Below are 26,695 nucleotides of genomic sequence, written 5' to 3' on the forward strand. Positions count from 1 at the left end.
AAGGTGGTTAGGAAGGCACATGGGATACTTGCCTTTATTAGCCGAGGCACAGAATATAAGAGCAGGGAGGTTATGTTAGAGCTGTATAAAATGCTGGTTAGGGCACAGCTGGAGAACTGTATTCAGTTCTGGTCGCCACACTACAGGAAGGATGTGATTGCACTGGAAAGGGTGCAGAGGAGATTCACCAGGATGTTGCCTGGGCTGGAGCATTTCAGTTATGAAGAGAGACTAGATAGGCTGGGTTGTTTTCCTTAGAGCGGAGAAAGCTGAAGGGGACCCGATTGAGGTAAACAAAACGATGAGGTAAACAAAACTATGAGGGGCATTGATAGGATAGATAGCAAGAAACTTTTTCCCTTAGCAGAGGGGTCAATAACCAGGGGGCACAGATTTAATATAAGGGCCAGGAGGTTTAGAGGAGAATTGAGGAAAAGTTTTTTCACCCAAAGGATGGTTGGAATCTGGAACACACTGCCTGAAGGGGTGGTAGAGGCAGGAACCCTCAAATCATTTAAGAAGTATTTAGATGAGCACTTGAAACGCCATAACATACAAGGCCACGTGCAAAGTGCAGGAAAATGGGATTAGATTGGACGGGTGCTTGATGGTCAGCGCAGGTGCGTTGGGCCGAAGGGCCTGTTTCTGTGCTGTAAAACTCAATGACTCATAGCCTGTGATCACTGTTTCCTTAAACATTTCTGACACTTGAACCACTTCATTCAGCAAAACCAGATCCAGCAATGCCGCCTTCCTTGTTGGGCCAGAAACATACTGATAAAGAAAATTCTCCAAAACACACTTCAGAAACTCTTCCCCACCACCACCCCCCCCCCCCCCACCCCTCTGCCCTTTACACTATTACTATACCAGTCTATATTCAAATAAAGTCCTCCATTATCACTATAGTTTTTGTACCTCCTTCAAATTTCCCTGCAAATTTGTTCCTCTATATCTTTCCCACTAGTTGGTGGCCTATAGAATACAGTGCCAGGCACCAGGAGACAATTAAAGCTAACAGTGCAGAACTATGATATCGTGGCAATGATGGTGACCTGACTCAAAGGAGGACAGGACTGGGTACTAAATATTCCTGGAAACAAGGTGTTCAGCAAAGAAGGGGAGGTATGGTTGTACTGATTAAAAACATTATAGTATCGGTGAGACAGGATGTCCTGGAGAGCTTAAGGACAGAATCTATTTGGTTCGTGGTAAGGAACTAAAGCGGTCACATCAGTTTACATACTGGACTTTCACCTCTTGGATAGGTGTTAAAATTCAGTTTGGTTTTATGGGATGCAGGTTTGCCAGCTATACAAGCTCCGTGTGAAATAGGTTTGAATGGTTTCAGTAGAGGCTATGCAGTCATTAATACAAAACAGCCTCTAATTCGTCACTGAGCCCATTAAATTAACACTCCAACTCAGCGCCACAGAATGCCGATGAGGAAATGGTAAAGTGCAAACTTAGTTGAGTGTCAAGCACCACTCCATGAGTGAACTTTCACTCCCTAAAAAACAAAGTCTGACCTTATATGCACAATATCTGGAAATGCCCAGGGTCGAAAAGACCACCCAGCTTAACTTAATTTCTTCACTGTACATGTCACAAATACAATCATGTTGTACTTCTCCGCATAGCAGGATGAATAAATACTCCATTAAGCTGTGTGCCTGGCTGTGATCTATGACTCACATGTACCAAAAATGAAAATTACACAGTAACAAAAGAACAGATTTCACTAGATTACAGAATGTTACCTGATTCACCAAATCTTTAGAAAAACAATAAATTCTAAATCTCAATAGATTGTGGCAATAATACGGTTACTTCAGTTCAAGGATTTGTCCTGCAGAGTAATCATGGAACATTTTGCACCAGCCCAACTCAACTAACTGCCTGGAAAGGAGAGAACCACCAAAAACCTCTGCCAGCGAAGGGTAAATATAGCCCATGCCCCGCATGAAACTGAGTCAAAGGAAATCAAAAGGGTACCTTTCACAATTAAATAAGTCTCAATCATCTGTAGCATTTGAAACACAGATTGCCTGCTGCCATAGACTCTCACCTCCTGATGCATCAGCAGCTACACCAATGATTCCTTTTGTCTTCATCCCAAGAACAGATTTAGCTGTTCTAACATCTGAATGGATTGCCAGTTGCGTCTCACTAGCTGAACAATATGGATCTGGGCTGAATTTTACATATCCTCTCAAATAAAATGATCAAACAAGAAAAGAAATTCATAATGATTTTATTCACCTAGATATGAACTATAGATGGTAGGACTGTGCATTCAGGCCATTATTCCAATTAGCTGGGCTATGCACAGTCAGCAATAAGCAAATTAAAGTGACTGAGAAAATCCCATAGATATTAACATAGAGTGTTTTATCATATGAAATATGACATCTTCCCATCTATCACAGTAACATTAGTGCAACTGTGAGTTCTCTTTTGAGGATACGGCAGCGATACATTGTTGGAGCAGAATACAGGCAGCTTTACCTTGCATCTAACTAAGCTATATCCGACATGGATGTGCTTGCTGACACCACTGAGTTCCTGGCAGGGAATGATCCACTCCTTTGCACGGACACCCCTCACATTGAGCACAAAATTCAAACATTTTAGAAAAAACAACTCTCTTGGTTACTGGTTTGTGAAACATGGAATTTAAGCGAGCTCCCAAAAAGTCCCAGTAGGCAGTGAGTTAATTTTAAAACCCCAATAGTCCAGAACTTTTGCTGTAACATTGTTGTTCAATCAGAATATCGCCAGCTGTTTCTGGATTTCATAATTCTGGCCTTTTGGCAAGAATATGCACACCAGCCCTATCTGCAATGTGAATCCTATGAAGACAAGTTCTGGAAAGGTTCCAAATGGCACTTTTCCAAGTTGACTAGAAACTCCAACTATCATAAATGAGATTCTGCTTGGGCTCAGTGGCTTCTTCCACTTTAACCCCAAAAACTTTCATACCTCCCTTCAGCAAAAGAGGCTGAGGTGAGATTTGATAGAAATGTACAAGAGTATGGCAGGTTTAGATAAATTAGACAAGGAAAAACTGTTTTCGTTAACTGATGGTACAAGGACTAGGGGACACAGATTGAAGGTTTTTGGCAAGAGATGCAGGGGGAATATGAGGAATAACTTTTTTATGCAGTGAGTGGTAATGACCTGGAACTCGTTGTCCATGAAGGTATTGGAAGCAGAGATGATGACTGATTTTAAAAGGAAACTGGATGAACACTTGAAGGAAATAAACTTCCAGGGCTATGGGAATCGAGCAGGGGAGTGGGACTGACTGGATTGTTCTGCGGAGAGCCAACATGGACTTGATGGGCCAAATGGCTTTTTAAAATTCTTCCCATGGGATGTGGTCAGCATTTGTTGCCCATCTCTAATTGCTCTTGAACTCAGTGGCTTGCTAGGCCATTGCAGAGGGCAGTTAAGAGTCAACCACATTGCTGTGGGTCTGGAGTCACATGTAGGCCAGACCAGGTAAACACAGCAGATTTCCCTCCCTAAAGGACATTATTGAACTAGATGGGTTTTTACGACAATCAATGATAGTTTCATGGCACCATTACTGAGACTAGCTTTCAATTGCATTAATTAATTGAATTTAAATTCCACCAGCTGCCATGGTGGGATTTAAACCTGTGTCTCCAAGGCATTAGCCTGGGCCTCTGGATTCCTCCTTCTATGCCACATATAATTCTATGACAAAAGCAGAGGCCATGATTAGGTCATGGAAGATCCCAAGACTCAGCTTAGTTTAAACCACAAGTGCATCCTTTGGTATCCCATTCCAACATTCACCACCTCTGTGTAAAATAGTTATGTACGAACTGTCCTTTCAACTGTCTTGTTCTGAGCTTCATTCCATGCCTCCTCCTTAAGGCCAAAGTTAAAAAGTCAAGGTTAGAATATAAAACATCAAACAAAAACAAGGTTAAACTTGTCAATTTCCTTAAAAATCTTAAACACTTCAATAACATCCTCCTTTGGTCTTCTTGAGTGCAAACAAACTCACATTTTCCGCATGTAGTTCAGATGTCCAATGCCAAGTACCAGACAGATGGCACTTTACCACATCTTGTCCATGGCCACAATATTCTTCCTCTAATATTGCAACTAGTTTGCACCACATTGCGGATAAGGATGAACCAATATCCTGTACACATCAACATTTCAGTAAATTATGAAGACAACAGCAATTTGGGGAAAAAAATAAATTCCTGAAATCCTGTGTAGTTTATATTATGGATTACAGAAGAGAATTTTTGACGTTTTAGACTGCTTTTCTCAAGGGAACGTGGATACTGTTAGGTCTGTACTCTCTTACCTAGTACATGCACTCTAGCTTCCCCTGAAGAACACAGATGGGCTGAATTCTTTAAGTAGGCTTGTTAATGCACTGAAACCATCAGTCACATGCATATCAAGCCAAGGCTTCCAAGACCACCTCTGGAGGTCAATCATCTGAGCTCCAGGACATCACTGCAGGAGTTCCTCAGGGTAGTGTTCTAGGCTCAACCATCTTCAGTTGCTTCATCAATGGCCTTCCTTCAATCATAAGATCAGAAGTGGGGATGTTCGCTGATGATTGCACAATGTTCAGCACCATTCGCGACTCCTCAGATACTGAAGCAGCCTGCGTCCATACGCAGCAAGCCCTGGACAATACCCAGGCCTGGGCTGATAAGTGGCACGTAACATTTGCGCCACACAAGTGCCAGGCAATGACCATCTCCAACAAGAGAGAATCTAACCATCTCCCCTTGACATTCAATGGCATTACCATCGCTGAATCTCCCACTATCAACATCTTAGGGGCTATCATTGACCAGAAACTGAACTGGAGTAGCCATATAAATACCGTGGCTACAAGAGCAGGTCAGAGGCTAGGAATCCTGCGGCGAGTAACTCACCTCCTGACTCCCCAAAGCCTGTCCACCATCTACAAGGCACAAGTCAGGAATGTGATGGAATACACTCCACTTGCCTGGATGAGTGCAGCTCCAACAACATTCAAGAAGCTCGACACCATCCAGGACAAAGCAGCCACTTGATTGGCACCCCATCCACAAACATTCACTCCCTCCGCCACCGACGCACAGTGGCAGCAGTGTATACCATCTACAAGATGCACTGCAGCAATGCACCAAGCTCCTTAGACAGCACCTTCCAAACCCTTCTACCAACTAGAAGGACAAGGGCAGCAAATGCATGGGAACACTTCCATCTGCAAGTTCCCCTCCAAGTCACACACCATCCTGACTTGGAACTATATCGCTGTTCCTTCACTGTCACTGGGTCAAAATCCTGGAACTCCCTTCCTAACAGCATTGTGGGTGTGCCTACCTCATATGGACTGCAGCAGTTCAAGAAGGCAGCTCACCACCACATTCTCAAAGGCGGTTAGGGATGGGCAATAAATGCTGGCCAATCCACATCCCATGAATGAATTTAAAAAATCTAAATTGAGATCCCCTTGGTGAATTAAGTGGCATTCAAGCACATCATCTGTAGCAGGCCCCAAATACTCCAATCTGTTATCCTTCTGAGATCAAAGGATCTTAACAATGACAACCAGTTATTGATTGAGATTCAGGTTCTGTACCTCAGTCTGTACAGTGTAGATTGATGGGATGAAAAACATACCAGGTTAATAGAGAGACAGTCTATTTTACAACTACCTCATTCAGTACCTTTCCTAATTTTCATGCTATCATTCCAGATTGGTACTTTAAAGGATCTCACTTGGGTGCATCTTTCTTCAGGTTGTGTGATTTTCGGCATGTGTCTACAATATGCCACATTTCAAATGATGCAGATTGGAAACCAAAATGAAATAACCCATTTTCAGTGTACCAGTTCCAAAATTCTAGCCAAATCATACAACGGTGTAAACAGGGATTGAGTGAGAATCACAAGGTTTGCAGCCAAGGTTTTCCTTTCTGTGCTCATGAGCCAGTGATTTTACTGTTTATTTCACTGGAGAACAGAATCACAGGCTGGCAAGTGCAGGAGTGGAAAACCTTGACCACTGCATCTCGGATTACAATCCATCGCAGATCATTTTGTTGACAAGGATAGGTTTGTTATTTCACTTTCCGAATGTCCGCCATCTGCATAGTTATACCTTCCCCAACTGTGCAGATTTGTGCCCTATCACTTATCCACTATATTTGTACACCAATAGGTGTCTGAACCTCTGAGCTAAAACACTGAAATCCTCACTAGGAAAATGTTTTTAAAATTCTTATGTCTGCAGGCTGAAGGTTGATACAATGCATAAATCTCCTGCTTACAGTGATCAGAGTTCAAGCCATAGATACCATTAGTGGGAGAAAATGTGCAATGCAGGCAGGGAAAAATCAGATAGCTTCTGAGCAAGACAGGATGCTGATCCAAAGGCGTCCTCAGTGATCTAACTTGTGCAGAGCAAAAGCATGCTAATTGGTTCAAACTGGACATTCATGAAAAAGTAACTGATGAGAAAACACTTCAACACCCATGAACATATCCAGTATACTTGACTATCATCCAAAAAATTCCCATTCACAAAAAAGTGAATCAAAAAATGGGTCAAATACCATGAAGAATTTTCCATTTTCCCTTTTAATTCTCTCTGCCCCACATGAACCTAACTTGACAACCTCCACAACTCCCTCTCAGTTGAATTCATTGTAGATTGTTATTTCACCTGACCCACTAAAGAGCTGCTCCCTCCCTCCAAGTCACCAAGGTCCTCAAGCATTAAGGAGCTCGAGCTTTCAACTGGACCTTCCTTCTTGAAATACCTTCTCCAATTGAGGAATGTCCAGCTTCAGCACTGCCTTTTCAAGCCTCACCCATGTGCCAGTATCTTGAGCCTCCATGCATACAGGACCCTGTATCAGTTACCACTGGCTGCACATGCACAGCCTCCAGCCTGATCTCAGGCAAAGAAAATGAGGCAGAACAAGAAAGGGAAAGAAGCAGCAGAGATAAGGCAAGTGAAAAAGGGGCAGAAGGGAAAACTTGAGGAAATAAAGGAGGTCTGGTGGGACAGAGATTCATGAAGGAGTTAGAATGGGAGAAGCAGAGAAAATAAAGGAGCTATGGCAGTTAAAGTTTATGAAAGACAGAAAAAGGACAGAGTGGCGGCAAAGAGGACAAAACAAGAAGTACAGAGGGTGGGAGATGTGCAGAAAATTACAGAAAGCATGATAACTTAAAAACAATTCTGTGAGCAAAATCAAAGCAGAGCAATTAGTAAAACACAAGAGTTTCAGGAGGCATAGTGCTATTATGGGATGGAGGAGGAATTATGCCCTTAGACAATAAAACACAAATCTTCAGGAAAATATTTAAGGAAACTAATAAAATTCTCAGTGATTTTATTACTGCACATTGTATGGTGGATAATATTCATTTACTATTTTCTAGCTTTATCTATGATCATAAATAATTGGATCAAGCTTAGAGTCTGTCGAAACAGCATTTCCAATTAAAAGCTAGTGTAGTGCTTCAACATAATGCAGCATCGAACAATGGGGCACAGACTTGCATCCAAAACACCTTGTATTTATATAGCGCCTTTAACATAACAGAACATCCCCAGGTGCTTCACAACCGTTGCTCTCCATGTGGTGTAGGTACACCCACAGTGCTGTTAGGGAGGGAGTTCCAGGATTAAAAGCCAGCGACAGTGAAAGAACAACAACATAGTTCCATGTAAAGGCCTGCTCAGGTGGGGAAAAAGAACCCAACCAATCCAGAGGACCCGAACCCAACCCGGCCCAAGTCCCTCCAATTTCGCCCCGAGCCCAACCCGACCCGTGCCCAAACCCAAATCGACCCGACCCGAGCCTGACCCAACCATCCCTTGACTTATCTTCCGACTGAGAAACCACAGGAAGCTGCAGCGTGTGCGTGATGGCGTCATAGTGACTTCGCTCGCTCACTGCGCAAACTCAGTTTTGTCCCGGACTCCCAGCTCAGTTCTGATGAAGGGTCACTGACCTGAAACGTCTCTCTCCACAGATGCTGCCAGACCTGCTCCGTATTTCCAGCATTTCTTGTTTTATTTTTATCTCCCAGTTCAGGTAAGTTTTTTATTTTTAATACTTACCGGCAGAGCACTTACCATGTGTGTCCAGCCAGACCCGACCCGAGCCCAACCCGAGCCTGAAAGCCAGACCAGGAAGAGGGGCCCGACCCAACCCGAGACCGATACATGTTGTCGGGTCCCATCGGGTTCAGATCGGGCAGCAGGCCTTTAGTTCCAAGTCAGACTGTTCAGCGACCTGGAGGGGAACCTGCGGGTGGTGATGTTCCCATGTGTCGAAGAAGCCTTAGCGAGTTGCTGAGTGGCTTGCTAGGCCATTTCAGGGGGCAGTTAAGAGTCAACTACATTGCAATGGGTCAGGAGTCACACATAGGCCAAACCAGGTAAGGACAGCAGATTTCATCCCCTGAAGGACATTAGTGAACTGGTTGAGTTTTTACGACAATCCGGTAGCTTCATGATCATTATTAATGAGACAAAAATTTTACCCCAGATTTATTAATTATTTGAATTTAAGTTCCCCCAGCTGCAGTGGTGGGATTTGAATTCATGTCTCTGGAGCATTAGTTCGGGTCTCTGGATGACTAGTCCAGCAACATTACCAGTATGCTACCATCCCCTTTACAAAGCAAAATTTGACACCAAGCCACATGAGATATTGGGGAAAACAATGTTTAGCCACCATACCAGTTAGTATTAAAAAATTACAAAAGTTCAAATGTACACTTAACTCCAGAGTAATCTGTATAAACAATTCCCACAGAACTGTCTGCACATTCAAACCAAAACTTAACCATAAACTAATGTGCGCTAGTGATAAACAGCTAGGTTCAAATGATTAGAGAAGCAACAAATTAAAATGAGTTAAATATGTTTGTGACAAGCAACTTGATCCCAATCTCAGCCTTGAAGCCAGCTGTCCCATGCCATGCACTCTCTGTGCACATAGCATTCCAGGTGTCTGACGTAGCATGATTTACAAAGCTACAAGTTCCCACTCTTAACCAAGCTGTCAAGAAAGATGCAAGCAGAAACTGTTCACTGGAATGAAAAACTGATAGTTAACCCATCTTGGATTTCTTTCATACATTTTCCAGTCATTGGAACATAGCCATTACTGAGGTCCAGCAGCAGGCTGTCCATCTCCACAAGCCAGAAAGAGAGCACAACATGGAGAGACTCAAAAAGTGGGTGCGGGGAGAGAGGGCGAGGCAATCTGAACCTATTGCGAGGCAATCAGCACTAAATCAGACTAATCTACACGTACTGGGTTGAAATTATTATTGTTTGTCCTTCCGAGGATTCAGTGCTATCTATATCAAAGTATTACACCACTGTCAGATGTCAGTGAGCTAATTTGAGTCTGGGCATCTTCTGAATACGCACCATGGAAAAGTAAGAATTCTCTGAAATCAAATGTTTTAGAATAAGTAAACCTGATGAATTCCCAACTTGATATAAGCAGGGCTTCTGTACACGACAATATAACAATGCTGTGAATAGCTCCCTCCAGGCTATGATACACACCAAAGGAAACTGCATTTGAATCCAAACTATCGTCACTTAAGTAATAACCTCCATTTGTCAGAAGTGTACAAGGCAATAAATGGGCCCTGTGCTGATTAAATGAAGAGGTTTCATGCCAAGGCATCTAATCAAAGCACATGAGCCATTTATCGCCAAAACAATCTTGAGAAATGTAGGTGGCTGCTATCCTACATTTTAATTAGAACTGGTAAGATAAATTAAAAAATGTTAACCTCCATCATTTGTTTTGTAGCACCATGGTACTCATGATAAAATATTACTGTAAAGTCTCTTTTCTAAATGTAATATGAGGCTCTGCGATCGACAGTAAACCTAACCATCAAAGGAAAAACATGATTGACAATGCAATTCTTCTGTAGTTCTGTCATTTCAGACCAATTTGGAAAAGATTTGGCTCACACCAACTGGCTGTACAGCTGCTCAAATGTATCAAACAGTAAAATTGGTCTTTTTAACAAACCATGGAATTAAAAGAACAGGAAAATATCTATAACACATTCCTCACAATTGCTGTTATTGGCTAACAATAGGACCACCAAAGGCAGCAACAGTTTGGCAAGAGGTGTCACCTGACAATCAAAGGTCGACTTCACATTAAAGGACCAAGCACAATGAGGTCTTGCCATGACTGGTCCAATGAACAAAAACTATATCTTGCCATAAATGTTTTTATAATATCCTATCAAATGTTTCCTAGACACTGTTGTTAATTCTCAGTATATTGCTGTGCTTAGTCCCATTGTTAATAATCTGTCTTTACCCACAATAAAATATCTCTTAATAGTCTATTTTTAAAATCAGATTCTTTCACTTAAAGATTCTTAATGGGTTGGAACATATCACACTTCCTCCTAGTGACCAATTCCACAGTACCATTTAGGGAAGTCTGGGAGAAAGTTGCCTTCCCTCCAAATTAGAAGACCCAAGAAAGAGGTAAGTCAAAGAAAACTATTAGAACCCTCGTGCTCGCTGATCTACACTGGGTCCCGATCAAGTAAATCCTCAATTTTAAAATTCCCGTCCTTGTTTTCAAAACCCTCAATGGCCTTGCCCCTCCCTATCTCAGTAATCTCCTCCAACCCCACAATCCTCTGAGATTTCTGCGCTCATTCAATTCCGGCCTTCTGAACACCCTCAATTGACTTTGTCTTCAGCTGCCTGGGTCCGAAGCTCTGGAATTCCCTCCCCAAACCTCTCCATCTCTCTTTCCTCCTTTATGACACTCAATAAAACTTACCTTCTTGAGCAAGCTTTCAGTCATCTGCCCCAAATCTTATGTGGCTCAGTGTCAAACTTTGTTTGATAATGCTCCTGTGAAGTGCCTTATGATGTTTTACTACATTAAAGGTGCTATGTCAATGCAAGTTACTGCTTTTGGATTACTGCATAAAATGTACAGCACAGGAACATACGATTCAGCCCATTTGGTCTCTGCTGTTTTTTATGCTCCACACAAGTCTCATCGCACCCCATATCATCGCCAACTATCAGCATATCCTTCTATTCCTTCTCTCTCATGTACCTATCTAAGTTCCCCTTAAATGTATCTATTCAGCTCAACCACTCCATGTGATAGCAAGTTCCACAGTCCCACCACTCTCTAGGTTAAGATTTTTCCCCTGAATTCCTTTTGGATTTATTAGTGACTATCTGATATTTATAGCTCTGAGTTTTTAACTCCCCCCTACAGGCTTAAAAATCTCCTCTACATCCTTTCTACCAAATTTTAAAGACCTCTATCAGGTTACCCCCTCAGTCTTCTCTTTTCTAGAGATAAGAGCCCCAAGCCTGTTCAATCTTTCCTCAAAGATATAACCTCTCAGTTCTGGTTATCATCTTTTTTGCACCTCTACATCCTTTTTAGAACACGAAGACCAGAATTGCACACATTATTGTGTGGTCTAATCCCGGGGCTCTCCCCCAATCTACCCTCTTAAACTGTTTAAGTTCCCCTGGCTCTTTAATCAGTACATTTTAGCCCTAACTACAAGTTAACAGCTAGTTAACCTGGGCCCACTGCCCTCTCGCAGCCATACCTGCTCTGTGCTTTCTTCATTGAGCACTGAACTGTGCTCAAATTGACATCCAGTTTTCTGGACGCCTAGGCTACACTTCTCTACCGGACAAAATTGCAAAGTACAGCTGGTGATACTCTGATCTTCTATCCTGTTGTCTACATCGTCCAGGGCTTGCGGTAAGTCCAGTGCAGAGAGGAAGGAGCAGCAGAACCCTAGGGTAATAAGACCCAATACAGAGGGGAAGCATTGAGAAAAGCCCCGAACACTTAAAAAGCCACGACCAGGCCCCAGTTGACTCCATCGCGGAACGGCTCCTTGGCCACAACTTCAAAGCGTCCGCGGGAGATGTGCGGCTTGTAGCGCATCTGCAGCGCACTGTCGGCGAATTTCAGCTGGTACTGGCGCCCGAGGCTGTCGCCCACCTCCCGGAGGACGCGGATGAGCTTTCCCAGCTTCGATGGTGGGAACTGATGAAATGTTTTATTACCTGCACCATCTTCCCCCCCACCTGCTTCCCCTTCCCCCCCCCCCGATTCCACTTCCCCCCCCTTCCCCCCCCGATTCCACTTCCCCCCCTTCCCCCCTCCCGCTTCCCCTTCCCAGCTCACCCCCCCGCACCCTCTTCCCCCACCCCCTCCCCCCTCGCAACCCCTTCCCAGCACCCCCTCGCACCATCTTCCCCCTGCACTCCCTTCCCCTCTACCCCCGCACCCCTCTACAGCCCCCTTCCCAGCTCCCCCTCGCACCCACTTCCCTCCACCCCTCCCCCTCACACCCCCTCCTCCCACCGGCATCCACCTATCCCTGAGCAGGGGCCCTAACAACCCCACTGCCTTGTGGGCATCTCGGGAGAGTCCAAGGCTAAGGGAGTAAACCCTAACAGAAAATCCAGAGCGGAACCCCGTAGGCGGTCATGTGTCACCTTTGGCATGTTTCCGGCAGTTCCTGCAGCCATACTGGTGCCTAACGTCGTGCTCTGCACTCCTTTGGACCCCACCAGAAAGGCCGAGAGGGGGGTTTTGACGCTTGGGCAACTCACAATCTCCATACATTCGCCCAGGCATGCGCCATGGAGAGGTCACTCCATATTCGCCTCACAGCGACCAAAACAACACGGAAGGCAGCAGTTACGGGTTATGTCCAGCTCAATTGGCGGAGAGATTGGGCACAATGGGTTGCCTTTGTTGATGGGAGAGGTCATCGCACCTCACTGGACAGCTACCGCCCGCCTCAAACCGGGCAACCCCCGGTCAATAAGGTTCTGTCCCGCCACAGTCCACCTGCTTCAATGGGTGCTTGGAGCTCAGGGTCATTGCCCAAAAAGTGGACTGCAACACCGCACCAAACAGCACGAAAAAAGGAAAGAAGGTACCAGTCCTTCGTTTTGCAAGCTGGAACGTCAGAACTATGTGTCCTAACCTGTTGGAAGACCTTACACAAATCAACGATTCTCGGAAGACCGCCATCATTAACAACGAGCTCAGTAGACTCAATGTGGACATTGCAGCACTTCAGGAGACACGCCTCCCTGCGAGCGGATCTCTAACAGAGCAAGACTACACCTTCTCCTGGCAGGGTAGGGATCCTGAAGAACCAAGACAGCATGGAGTGGGCTTCGCCATCAGAAACTCCTTGCTCAGCATGATAGGGCCACCCTCAAATGGCTCAGAACGCATACTGTCCATCCGACTGCTCACCGCCTCGGGTCCAGTACACCAACTCAGCATCTATGCTCCAACACTCTGCTCCCCACCTGAAGATAAAGACCAGTTCTACGAGGAACTCCATAATATCATTAGTAGCATCCCCAATACCGTACATCTGTTCCTGTTGGGGGACTTTAATGCCAGGGTTGGGGCCGACCATGACTCATGGCCCTCCTGCCTTGGGCGCTATGGCATTGGAAGGATGAATGAGAATGGACAGAGACTGCTTGAGTTGTGTACCTATCATAACCTCTGCATCACCAACTCGTTCTTTCACACTAAACCCTGTCACCAGGTTTCTTGGAGGCACCCTAGATCACGTCGTTGGCAAAAGCTGGACCTCATCGTCACAAGGCAAGCCTCCTTAAACTGAGTTCAAATCACATGCAGCTTCCACAGTGCGGACTGCGACACCGACCACTCCCTGGTGTGCAGCAAGGTTAGACTCAAAGCAAAGAAGCTGCATCACTGCAAGCAGAAGGGCCACCCGCGCATCAACACGAGCAGAATTTCTAATCCACAGCTGTTAAAAACATTTCTAAATTCACTTGAAAAAGCCCTTCAAAACACTCCCACAGGGAATGCAGAGACCAGGTGGGCCCACATCAGAGACGCAATCTATGAGTCAGCCATGACCGCCTATGGCAAACGTGTGAAGCGGAATGCAGACTGGTTTCAATCTCATTTTGAAGAGCTGGAACCTGTCATAGCCGCTAAGCGCATTGCACTGCTGAACTACAAAAAAGCCCCCAGCGAGTTAACATCCGTAGCACTTAAAGTAGCCAGAAGCGCTGCACAAAGAACAGCCAGGCGCTGTGCAAATGACTACTGGCTACACCTATGCAGTCGTATTCAGTTGGCTTCCGCCACCGGAAACATCAGAGGAATGTATGATGGCATTAAGAGAGCTTTTGGGCCAACCATCAAGAAGATCGCCCCCCTCAAATCTAAATCAGGGAACACAATCACTGACCAACGCAAGCAAATGGACCGCTGGGTTGAGCACTAACTAGAACTGTACTCCAGGGAGAATGTTGTCACTGAGACCGCCCTCAATGCAGCCCAGTCTCTGATGAGCTGGACATACAGCCAACAAAATCGGAACTCAGTGATGCCATTGATTCTCTAGCCAGCAGAAAAGCCCCTGGGAAGGATGGCATTACTCCTGAAATAATCAAGAGTGCTCAGCCTGCCATACTCTCAGCACTCTACAAACTGCTTTGCCTGTGCTGGGACGAGGGAGCAGAACCACAGGACATGCGCGATGCCAATATCATCACCCTCTATAAAAACAAAGGTGATCGCGGTGACTGCAACAACTACCGTGGAATCTGTCTGCTCAGCATAGTGGGGAAAGTCTTCGCTCGAGTCGCTTTAAACAGGCTCCAGAAGCTGGCCGAGCGTGTCTACCCTAAGGCACAGTGTGGCTTTCGAGCAGAGAGATCGACCATTGACATGCTGTTCTCCCTTCGTCAGCTACAGGAGAAATGTCGCGAACATCAGATGCCCCTCTACGTTGTTTTCATTGATCTCACCAAAGCCTTTGACCTCGTCAGCAGACGTGGTCTCTTCAGACTACTAGAAAAGATCGGATGTCCACCAAAGCTACTAAGTATCATCACCTCATTGCATGACAATATGAAAGGCACAATTCAGCATAGCGGCGCCTCATCAGACCCCTTTCCTATCCTGAGTGACGTGAAACAGGGCTGTGTTCTCGCACCTACACTGTTTGGGATTTTCTTCTCCCTGCTGCTCTCACACGCGTTCAAGTCTTCAGAAGAAGGAATTTTCCTCCACACAAGATCAGGTGGCAGGTTGTTCAACCTTGCCCGTCTAAGAGCGAAGACCAAAGTACGGAAAGTCCTCATTAAGGAACTCCTCTTTGCTGACGATGCTGCATTAACATCTCACACTGAAGAGTGTCTGCAGAGACTCATCGACAGGTTTGCGGCTGCCTGCAACGAATTTTGCCTAACCATCAGCCTCAAGAAAACGAACATCATGGGGCAGGACGTCAGAAATGCTCCATCCATCAATATCGGCGACCACGCTCTGGAAGTGGTTCAAGAGTTCACCTACCTAGGCTCAACTATCACCAGTAACCTGTCTCTCGATGCAGAAATCAACAAGGGCATGGGAAAGGCTTCCACTGCTATGTCCAGACGGGCCAAGAGAGTGTGGGAAAATGGCGCACTGACACGGAACACAAAAGTCCGAGTGTATCAAGCCTGTGTCCTCAGTACCTTGCTCTACGGCAGCGAGGCCTGGACAACGTATGTCAGCCAAGAGCGAAGTCTCAATTCATTCCATCTTCGCTGCCTCCGGAGAATCCTTGGCATCAGGTGGCAGGACTGCATCTCCAACACAGAAGTCCTCGAGGCGGCCAACATCCCCAGCTTATACACACTACTGAGTCAGCGGCGCTTGAGATGGCTTGGCCATGTGAGCCGCATGGAAGATGGCAGGATCCCCAAGGACACATTGTACAGCGAGCTCGCCACTGGTATCAGACCTACCGGCCGTCCATGTCTCCGCTTTAAAGACGTCTGCAAACGTGACATGAAGTCCTGTGACATTGATCACAAGTCGTGGGAGTCAGTTGCTCGCGATCGCCAGAGCTGGCGGGCAGCCATAAAGGCGGGGCTAAAGTGTGGCGAGTCGAAGAGACTTAGCAGTTGGCAGGAAAAAAGACAGAAGCGCAAGGGGAGAGCCAACTGTGTAACAGCCCCGACAACCAATTTTTTCTGCTGCACCTGTGGAAGAGTCTGTCACTCTAGTATTGGCCTTTATAGCCACTCCAGGCGCTGCTCCACAAACCACTGACCACCTCCAGGTGCTTACCCATTGTCTCCCGAGACAAGGAGGCCAAAGAAGAACCCCGGGGTTCTCAACTGGGGTCCACAGCAGATTTTAAGGGGTCCACTAGTGATTCACTGTCTCTGCAATTTAGTGCTGATCACCAAAGATTACAGTATTCAGGGCACAGAATTTTACCCTTCATTCCCAATTCACCGATAGACACTAGCATAGCATCACCTTAGGATGTGAGGAACCAGAAACTGCCGCTTAGCCCCACAGGCTGATGGTCATCAGTCCAGCGTCATGTTGTCAAGGAGGTGGCGTCAGTCTCAGCAGGCATCTTCCGCTCAGGTCATTAGTAATTAACAAGAGGAGAAGTGAGAGCTGGCACAGCTGTCAATCCCATCAGTATCAACAGCACTCTATCAGCTCCAGTGACAGTCTACCAACCTCTCAACAGTCTACTAACTTGAGCATAACCGAGCCAGGATGAACAATGAGCATGGCATTTGTGGCACGTGTTGAAGATACCTCCACTTCTTGACAGGAATTTTGTTCAGCACCAGCAATGAGTTTTACATTAAGTATAATAATTTATGTTTAATTGCATAACTAATTTTTATACAGTAAAAATATTTGCTCAGTGTTACAAAGGACCCATGGGATTTTTATAGCAGGGTTGGGGCGGGGGGCTTCAGAAGCAAGAAGGTCGAAAACCCCAGGTCTAAACAAGACCCTATACAAGTTTAGCATATCTTCCCTGTTTCCCAATTCTGAACTGAACACCTCTCCCTCCCAATATTTATTAACAGTTTCCTTCAAGGAAGTATATGTGAAAAGAGGTGGTTTGCAGATTTGACAATGCTTTAGGTGTCATAGACTTAGTCGTTCTACAAGCCTTTGGATCATTTTACAAGATTCATAAAATACAACGTTGAGACTTGGTGGAACACATTGGTCATTATCAGTTAAATAAAAAGCCTTCCTGCATTTAAGATCGGTTTTGAATCCAAAATTTGGCATGAAATCAAATTTCATTAGGAAAATAATAAGAAGGTAAGAACTAAAATGTATGCAGAAATAATTCTCTTGTGCTTCTTTGATAGATTAGTGATTCAGTACTGTGCAATGAAGAGTAGGAACGCCCCAGGTCAGGCCATGAATTGTTACAGTAGAGGGAGGAAAAACTGGCCTCAGCACTTCCACTGGAAAAGAGCTGAAAAAATAGCATTGGCAGGATTTGTTTTCCTAATTGCTATCCAGTGATCCTTGCTGTAAAATGACTGTGCATGTCTATATCGGACAAGATCAGAATCAAACTGGTTTCGGATACACTGATGACCAGTTAGCATGCCAATGTACACTATTAGCATCGCCCTTTTAATTTTAGCCTCTTAATCAAGGCACTAAAGAAAGAAAAATTCTATAATCGCCACCCAAAATAAAGCATGCAACACTTCTAACAGTATTATATTCTACTGCTCACGTGCGAGCAGCCCATTCATACCTATTGCCAATCCTGTGACAAGGAACTAGGAAGTCTGCATGAGATGTACTATATCTCCAGCACAAGAAAGGATGACAACTCAAGTGCAGTAATTTTGTCAAACTTATATGTATTCTGAAATACAATAAATGTTTGGTCTAACAAATGTATGATCGTGCGAGCCAAAATGTTTTCTCGATTGTGTTCTAGATGTACAATTTAAGTAAAATCGATATACGCGCAATACATCAGTAGTTTTTAAATAAACGCTGAGACAGTAATTCTGAAGCGGAACACAATCTGCATACACGTACAAGGATTTAATCATGTGCAATTGAATGGTCATTATAAACTGTGGCCCACATTTTGCTGCGGCAGGGCATCTAATGGTGTCTGACGTTAGTTAGATGTGTCCATGTACGGTCATGTTTTAAAGATTTTTTGCGTCACAAGCCGCTAGAAGTGCGAACTGATAACGTTACAGCGAGAAACAGGGCATTTGGGACCTGAGTAAGTCGGGCAAGCAACTGAGGACCTCTGTAACCAATCAGAATGAAGGATTGTGAAATAAATAGTGCAAGGACTGAGAAGGAAGTGTAAATTAGAGGGCAAATTCAATACTAAATCAGGTACTGAAAGTGAAATAAAGAGGACAGACTGAGAGAGAGAGAGAGAGAGAGAGAGAGAGAAAGGAAAAGCAAAAATCCAAGTTGTAAAAATACATATTTAACATCCCTTGCATTTTTAAAATTTCCAACAATTAAAACCTGAAGGAGCGAAACTCCATGCTTGTAATAGTTAATTTTCAACAGGGAGGTTGACTGGCAGTAATGATCTCTTTTCACATCATTAAAAGGGTACTTAGATTGGAATGAACAAGAATGAACTTTTCGTGGCAAAAGTTTACTTTGCATCTACTGTGTAAACACAGCAAACATTCAATGCATTTTAATGGCCAGGCAGAAAAAGCAACGCTGTTTTAATACAGCTTACGACAGAGCAGTACATCTTGGACAGCAACTTTTTGATTTCTGGATTTAACCACACATCTGCCCCTTACCTGAAACTGTTGCACAATTTGTGCATAAATGACGGTGAAGCCCATTAGTCTCATCGTTATTTTGATAGGAAAAAATGGCATTGTTAAACAATGAAAATGCAACCTTTTACAACAGGTCTTCTTAATAGAGGGAATGTTCATACATTAAAAAAAAATTAAAAAGGGAGAATATTTTCTAAAACTCCCACATAAGTATACATTTCTAAAATTAAAAATTAAAACCTTCCAATAAAGGAAAATACCCAAAGCCATTTATAGGCCCCTGAAGAAATTTCTCAAAAGCAATTCTCAAGTGGATGGTGCTAAAAGAAACAATTTTTTTTATTTCGACCAGTGATTATCTGGTGCTAAAGGGAGAAAGTAGTTATAAATATACAAACAAATAACCTATTCCAAATAACAAAGGGAAAGCAATTTCAATAAAGTTCATCAAATGTCCTCAAATGAAAAAAATCTGATCCCATGCTTATGCAAAATATTAGAAAATACACCAAATAAAATGTCAAAGCTTAACATTTCCTGGAGAGAACCACTGGGAAATACATCTTGTGTCTTCAAATTTGTACTTCCCTTTCAGCCTTTCATGTACCTGTATGTTCTCCAACCCCTCCAAATTCACGTGCAGAAATGTTGGGTAAATGTCCTTCTTAAATTATGAGCCCATGTAACCACTTGTTTTTGCATACCTTGGACTTATTATCAGGGACGTTACTGAGTTCTCAGCTTCTGGGGCTGTGTCAACTTTCTTTGAAGCTATCATTCAGCTTTTGCTAGTTTTCCAGCTTGTATGCATGATTCAATTTGATTTTAGGAACATAGGAGCAGGAGTAGGCCATTCGGCCCATCAAGCCTGCTCTGCCATTCTAACAGATCATGGCTGATCGTCTACCTCCAAGCCATTTTTCCCCACTATTCCCACATCCCTTGATGTCGTTAGTATTCATAAATCTATTGGTTTTGTCTTGAACATGCTAAATGATTGAGCTTCCACAGCCCTCCGGGGTAGAGAAATCTACAGATCCACCACCCTCTGAGAAAAGAAATTCCTCCTCACCTAAGTCTTAAATGGCCTACCCCTTATTCTGATTCTGTGTCCCCTTGTTTTAGACTCACCAGCCAGAGGAAACATCCTATTCACATCTACCCTGTCACGCCCTATAAGAATTTTGTAAATTTCAATGAGGTCACCTCTAATTCTTTGAAACTCCAGAGAATACAGGCGCAGTTTCTGCAAACTCTTTTCATAGGAGGGAGGAGGAGGGTAGGAAGGAGGGTGTAGGAGGGAGGGCATCAGATTTCTGAGGCATTGGGACAGGTTCTGGGGCAGGTGGGTCCTGTACAAGATGGACGGGTTACACCTTAACAGGACCGGAACCAACATCCTCGCAGGGAGATTTGCTAGTGCTGTTGGTGAGGGTTTAAACTAGCTTGTCAGGGAATGGGAACCTGAGGGGTAGCTTAAATTGGAAGGAAGTAAAGCTGGTAACAGGAGGTATAAATGTAGCAAGTGACATTAGAAAGCAGGCAAAACAAAGGCGAGCATCAACTAGGCTTAGAATACAGAATAATGTCAAGAAGACAATTTTAAGGGCACTCTGCCTGAATGCACGCAGCATTCGCAGCAGGGTAGATGACTTAAAGGCCCAAATAGAGGTAAATTGGTATGATCTAATTGCCATAACAGAAACGTGGCTACAGGATGACCAAGACTGGGAACTGAATATTCAAGGATATTCGACATTTAGGAAGGACAGACAAAAAGGAAAAGTTGCTGGTGTTGCGCTGATAATAAGGGATGGGATCAGTATGTTAGTAAGGGAGAATCTCAGATCAGAAGAACAAAATGTGGAATCTGTTTGGGTGGAGCTAAGAAACAGCAAGGGGCAGCAACCATTGGTAGGAGTTGTTTATAGGCCACCAAACAGTAGTGGTAGTGTGGGGATAGCATTAATCAGATTAGAGAAGCATATAGCATGGTTAATACAGTAATCATGGGTGACTTCAATCTGCATATAGACTGGGAAAACTTAATGAGCACTAATGCTATGGAGGACAAGTTTCTGGAGGTAGGTATGGTTTGCTAGAGCAGTATGTTGAGGAACCGACTAGAGAACAGGCTATTTCAGATCTAATATTATGTAATGAGAAAGGGCTAATTAATAATCTTGTTGTAAAAGAACCTTTAGGGATGAGTGTTATTAAAATATGGAAAATGATTCTGCAATGAAAAGGATAAGTTGCCCTAAACTTTATCACCTCATGGTTGCAGCTGATGGTTAAAGATCTGTTGGAAACAATATTACATGGGATATTTGCAGCTTCTCTTGCCATGCAACATTAACACAGGAATTGCAAGTTGAAAAAGGAACAAAGTCCATGTATTTCACCTTCTACTAACTGATAAAGAAAGGGAGAATAGAATATGAATGTAAGCTAGCAAAAAATATAGAAACAGACTGTAAAAGCTTCTATAGGTACGTAAAAAGGAAACGTTTGGCTAAGACAAATGTGGGTCCATTAGAGGCAGAGGCAAGAGAATTTATAATGGGGAATAGAGAAATGGCAGAGAAGCTAAACGATTACTTTGTGTCTGTCTTCACTGAGGAAGATACAAGAAATCTCCCAGAATGAGAGATCCAAGGGATTAGGGGGAATGAGAAATTGAAGGAAATTAGTATTCGTAAGAAGGTTGTATTGGAGAAATTAGTGGGGCTGAAGGTTGATAAATCCCCAGGACCTGATATTCTACATCCCAGAGTGTTGAAAGAGGTAGCTATGGAGATACTGGATGCATTGGTGATCATCTTCCAAAATTCTATAGATTCTGGAGCGGTTCCTGCAGGTTGGAAGGTCGCAAATGTCACCCCACTAATTAAGAAGGGAGGGAGAGAAAACAAGGAATTACAGATCTGTTAGCCTTACATCAGTCATTGGAAAAATGCTAGAATCTATTCTAAGGGATGTGATAAATAAACACTTGCATAATAATGATCTGTTTGGGCATAGCTAATATGGATTTATGAATCATGTTTGACAAACCTGTTGGAGTTTTTTGAGGATGTTACTAACAGAATTAATAAAGAGGAGTCAGTGGACGTGGTATACTTGGATTCTCAAAAGGCCTTTGAAAGAGTCCCCCACAGGAGGTTGGTTTGCAAAATTAAAGAACATGGGATAGGAGGTAATATACTGGCATGTATTAAGGATTGGTTAACAGGCAGAAAACAGAGAGTGGGAATAAATTGGTCATTCTCGCATTGGCAGGCTGTGACTAGTGGGGTACCACAGGGATCACTGCTCGGGCCCCAGCTGTTCACAATATATATCAATGATTTGGATGTGGGGACCAAATGTAGTATTTCCAAGTTCGAGGATGACATAAAACTAGGTGGGAATGTGTATTGTAAGGAAGAGGCAAAGTGGCTTCAAGGGGATTTGCAAAGACTTAGTGAGTGGGCAAGAACGTGGCAGATGGAATATAATGTGGAAAAATTTGAGGTTATCCGCTTTGGTAGGAGGAACAGATGTGCAGAGTATTTCTTAAATGGTAAGAGATTAGAAAGTGTTGGTATACAATGGGGCCTGGGTGTCCTTGTCAATAAGTCACTGAAAGCTAACATGCAGGTGCAAGCAATTAGGAAGGCTAATGGTATGTTAGCCTTTATTGCAAGAGGATTTGAGTACAGGAGTAGTGAAGTCTTGCTTCAACTGTATAAAACCTTGGTTAGATCGCACCTGGAGTACTGTGTGCAATTTTGGTCCCCTTACCTTAGGAAGGATATTATTACCACAAAGAGAGTGCAACGAAGGTTCATCAGACTTGTTCCCGGGATAGTGGGACTGTTCTCTGAAGAGAGACTGGGGAAGCTAGGCCTGTATTCTATAGAGTTTCGAAGAATGAGAGGAAATCTCATTGAAACCTACAAAATACTTAAAGGGATAGACAGGGTAGATGCAGCTAAGATGTTTCCCCTGGTTGGAGAGTCTAGACCCAGGGGGCACAATTTCAAAATAAGGGGGAAGCCACTTAGAACAGAGATGAGAAGAAATTTCTTTACTCAGAGGGTTGTGAATCTTTGGAATTCTCTTCCTTAGAGAGCGATGGAAGCTCAGTCATTGAGTATATTTCTAAATATAAATGACATAAGGGGATATGAGGAAAGTGTGGGAAACAGGCATTGAAGTGGATGATCAGCCATAATCGTATTGAATGGCAGAGCAGGCTCGATGGGCTGAATGGCCTACTCTTCTCCTATAGGAACATAAGACAATCCCGCCATCCCAGAGAGTAGTCTGGTGAACCTCCAATGCACTCCCTCTATGGCAAATATATCCTTCCTTGGAAAAGGAGACCAAAAATGTACACAATATTCCAGGTGCAGTCTCACCAAGGCTTTATACAATTGAAGCAATACATCTTTACTCCTGTATTCAAATCCCCTTGCAATGAAGGCCAACATACCATTTGCCTTCTTAATTGCTTGCTGCACCTGCATACTACCCTTTAGTGAATCATGAACAGGACACCCAGGTTTCTTTGGACATCAACACTTCCCAACCTCTCACCATTTAAGAAATACTCTGCTTTTCTGTTTTTCCTACCAAAGTGGATCACTCACACGTATTCACATTATATTCCATCCACCATGTTCTTGCCCATTCACTTGGCCTGTCTAAATCGCCTTGAAGCCTCCTTGCATCCTCCTCACAACTTATATTCATACATAGTTTTGTGTCATCTGAAAAATAGGAATTATTACAATTGGTTCCCATGTCTAAATCATTTATATAGACTGCAAACAGCTGTGGCCCAAGCACTGATCCTTGCGGTACCCCACTAGTAATAGCCTGCCATCCTGAGAATGATCCATTTATTCCTACTCTCTGCTTTCTGTTAACCAATTCTCAATCCATACCAGTATATTACCCCCAATCCCACATGCTCTAATTTTGCTTACTAACCTCCTGTGTGGGACCTTATCAAAAGCTTTCTGAAAATCCAAATACATCACATCCACTGGTTCTCCTTTGTCTGTGCTACAAGTAACATCCTCTAAAAACTCTAACAGGTTTGTCAAACATGATTTCCCTTTCACAAATTCATGTTGACTCTGCCCAATCATATCAATATTTTCCAAGCGTCTAATATTTTCCCTACTACTGCAAAGCACTTTGGAACATCCTGAGGTCTTGTAAGGCACTATATAAATGCAAATTTTGTAGTGGATTTACAATAAGGATTCTCCAACCCTTGTTTGCAAGAAGGCAGAGCTACGCATCAGTTTAGCTGGATTTCTCCCAGTATTTATACAATTATCCTTACTTTAATAAAAGCAATCCAGGGCAAGAATAATTAACTGGGGGAAAGCCAACTCCGATGGGATAAGAATGGAGCTGGGACGAATAAATTGGGAGTCGAAAGCAGGCAGGAAAAGCAGTAGATGAACAATGGGCTACCTTCAAAGAAGAGCTAGTTCGGGCAGTCAAGATATGTTCTCTCAAAGGGGAAAAGTAAGGCAAACAAATCCAGAGCTCCCTGGATGGCAAAAGAGGTAGAGATTAAGATAAAAAAGAAAAAGTGTGCTAATGACAGATGTCAGGTAGAAAATACTATTGAGAACCAGGCTGAATGTAGAAGGTCCAGAGGGGAAGTGAAAAAGCAAATAAGAGAAGCAAAGATAGAGCATGAAAAGAGACTGACAGCTAGAATTATGGGAAATCCCAAAGTTTTCTGTCGGCATATAAATAGTAAAAGGGTGGTAAAAGGAGGATTGAGGCCGATTAGGGACCAGAAAGGGGATTTACACATGGAGGCAGAGGGCATAGCTGAGGTATTAAATGAATACGCTGCATCTGTCTTTACCAAGGAAGAAGATGCAATCCAGGTAATGTTGAAAGAGGAGGTAAGTCAGACACTAGAGGGGTTTAAAATTGATGAAGAGGAAGTATTAGATAGGCTGAATGTACATAAAGTGGATAAAGCACCAGGACCAGATGAGATGCATCCAACGATACTGAGGGAAGTGAGGGTGGAAATCGCAGAGGCACTGGCCATAATTTTTCAGTCTTCCTTAGACTCTGGGATGGTGCTAGAGGACTGGAGAATTGCAAATATTACACCCTTGTTCAAAAAAAGGGTGTAAAGATAAGCTCAGCAACTACAGGCCAGTCAGTTTAACTTCAGTGGTGGGAAAACATCTAGAAAAAATAATTCGGGACAAAATCAGTAGTTACATGGACAAATGCGAGTTAAAATCATGTTTAACTAACTTTCAGGAGTTTCTCTGAGGACGTAACAGAGAGGGTTGATGAGAGCAATGCTGTTGATATGGTGTACATGGACTTTCAAAAGGCATTTGATACAGTGCCACACAACAGATTTGTCAGCAAACTTATAGCTCATGAAATAAAAGGGACAGTAGCAACATGGATTGGCTGAGTGACAGGAAACAAAGAGTAGTGGTTAATGGATGTTTTTCGAGTTGGAAGGTTTGTAGTGGAGTTCCCCAGGGATCAGTGTTGGGACTCTTGCTTTGCCTGATAAATATTAATGGCCTAGACCTTGGTGTACAGGGCAGAATTTCAAAGTTTGCAGACGATACGAAACTTGGAAACATTGTGAACTGTGAGGAGGATAGTGTAGAACTTCAAAAGGACATAGACAAGTTGGTGGAATGGGCAGACTGGTGGCAGATGAAATTCAATGCAGAGAAATGTGAAGTGATTCATTTTGGTTGCAAGAACATGGAGAGACAATATAGAATAAAGGGTACTACTCTAAAGGGGGTGCAGGAGCAGAAGGACCTAGGAGTATATGTGCATAAGTCATTGGAAGGTGGCAGGACAGGTTGAGAGAGCAGTTAACAAAGTATACAGTATCTTGGGCTTTATTAAAAGGGGCATAGAGTACAAGAGCAAGGAAGTTTTGTTGAACTTGTATAAGACACTAGCTCGGCCTCAGCTGGAATACTGCGTCCAGTTCTGGGCGCTGCACTTTAGGAAAGACGTGAGGGCATTGGAGACAATACAGAAAAGATTCACGAGAATGAGGATGAGGAATTTCAGTTATGAAGATAGATTGGAAAAGTTAGCACTGTTTTCCTGGAGAAGGCTGAGAGGTGATTTGATAGAGGTATTCAAAATCATAAGGATCGAGAACGAGAGGGCACAGATTTGAAGTATTTGGTAAGAGAAGCAAAAGTGATATGAGCAAAAACATTTTCCCGCAGTGAGTGGTTATGGTCTGGAATGCGCTGTCTGGAAACATGATGGGAGACAGGTTCAATTGAAGCATTCAAAAGGGAATTAGACAGTTATATGAAAAGGAAGAATGTGCAGGCTTTATGGAAAGAAGGCAGGGGAATGGAACTGAGGGAATTGCTCTTTTGGAGAGCCAATACTGACAAGATGGGCCGAATGGCCTCCTTCTGCACTGTAACGATTCTGTGATTCTGTGTGTGCAAGTTGTCAAAATACTTAACAAATAAAAGGAGAAGTCATGCAAAGTTACAGGACACTGATTTAGCATCCCATACTTTTCCCAGCTAATAATAATTGCCAATGTCTTTCAATACTATTATGTACGACATTGTATAAATTGTTTATTACAGTAACAGTAGGAACAAATCTTTTTCATTGCACAAGGTAACCATTGGTACACAGAGGGCAAATCAGCTGAGTAAAATCAGTTAATTATTCCCAGAAATCAAGATCGTCCCCAATGGATAACATAATAGGCAATGTCAAATTATAATTAGTCTTAGTCCTTCTACAGTAGATTAAATAGCAGCTTTTTTTACAACATATAACTCATGCATATTGTTACAATATACAATCCTCACAGAACATGTAAATGTTCTAATCTACGTGAAAAAGCTGAACCTATGCAATCTTTCCTAAAGTGACAATGTACACATGGCTTATTGGCTTTTGTGAATAGCAATGGGAAACACACCCAAAGGACATAAAAGCAATGAAAAAGTCAGCACTGATAAAATACAGACATACGGCTAG

The 26,695-nt window shown here is 43.4% G+C and overlaps 1 protein-coding gene across 4 annotated transcripts in view; it reads right to left on the bottom strand.

Annotated features, from left to right (window-relative positions):
• Window positions 1-26,695, bottom strand: part of cntln (centlein, centrosomal protein) — a 474,184-nt gene that overhangs the window by 297,883 nt on the left and 149,606 nt on the right. The window lies entirely within an intron of this gene.

This window comes from Heterodontus francisci, chromosome 4, assembly GCF_036365525.1.
Source record: "Heterodontus francisci isolate sHetFra1 chromosome 4, sHetFra1.hap1, whole genome shotgun sequence".
NCBI classification, from domain to species: Eukaryota; Metazoa; Chordata; class Chondrichthyes; order Heterodontiformes; family Heterodontidae; genus Heterodontus; species Heterodontus francisci.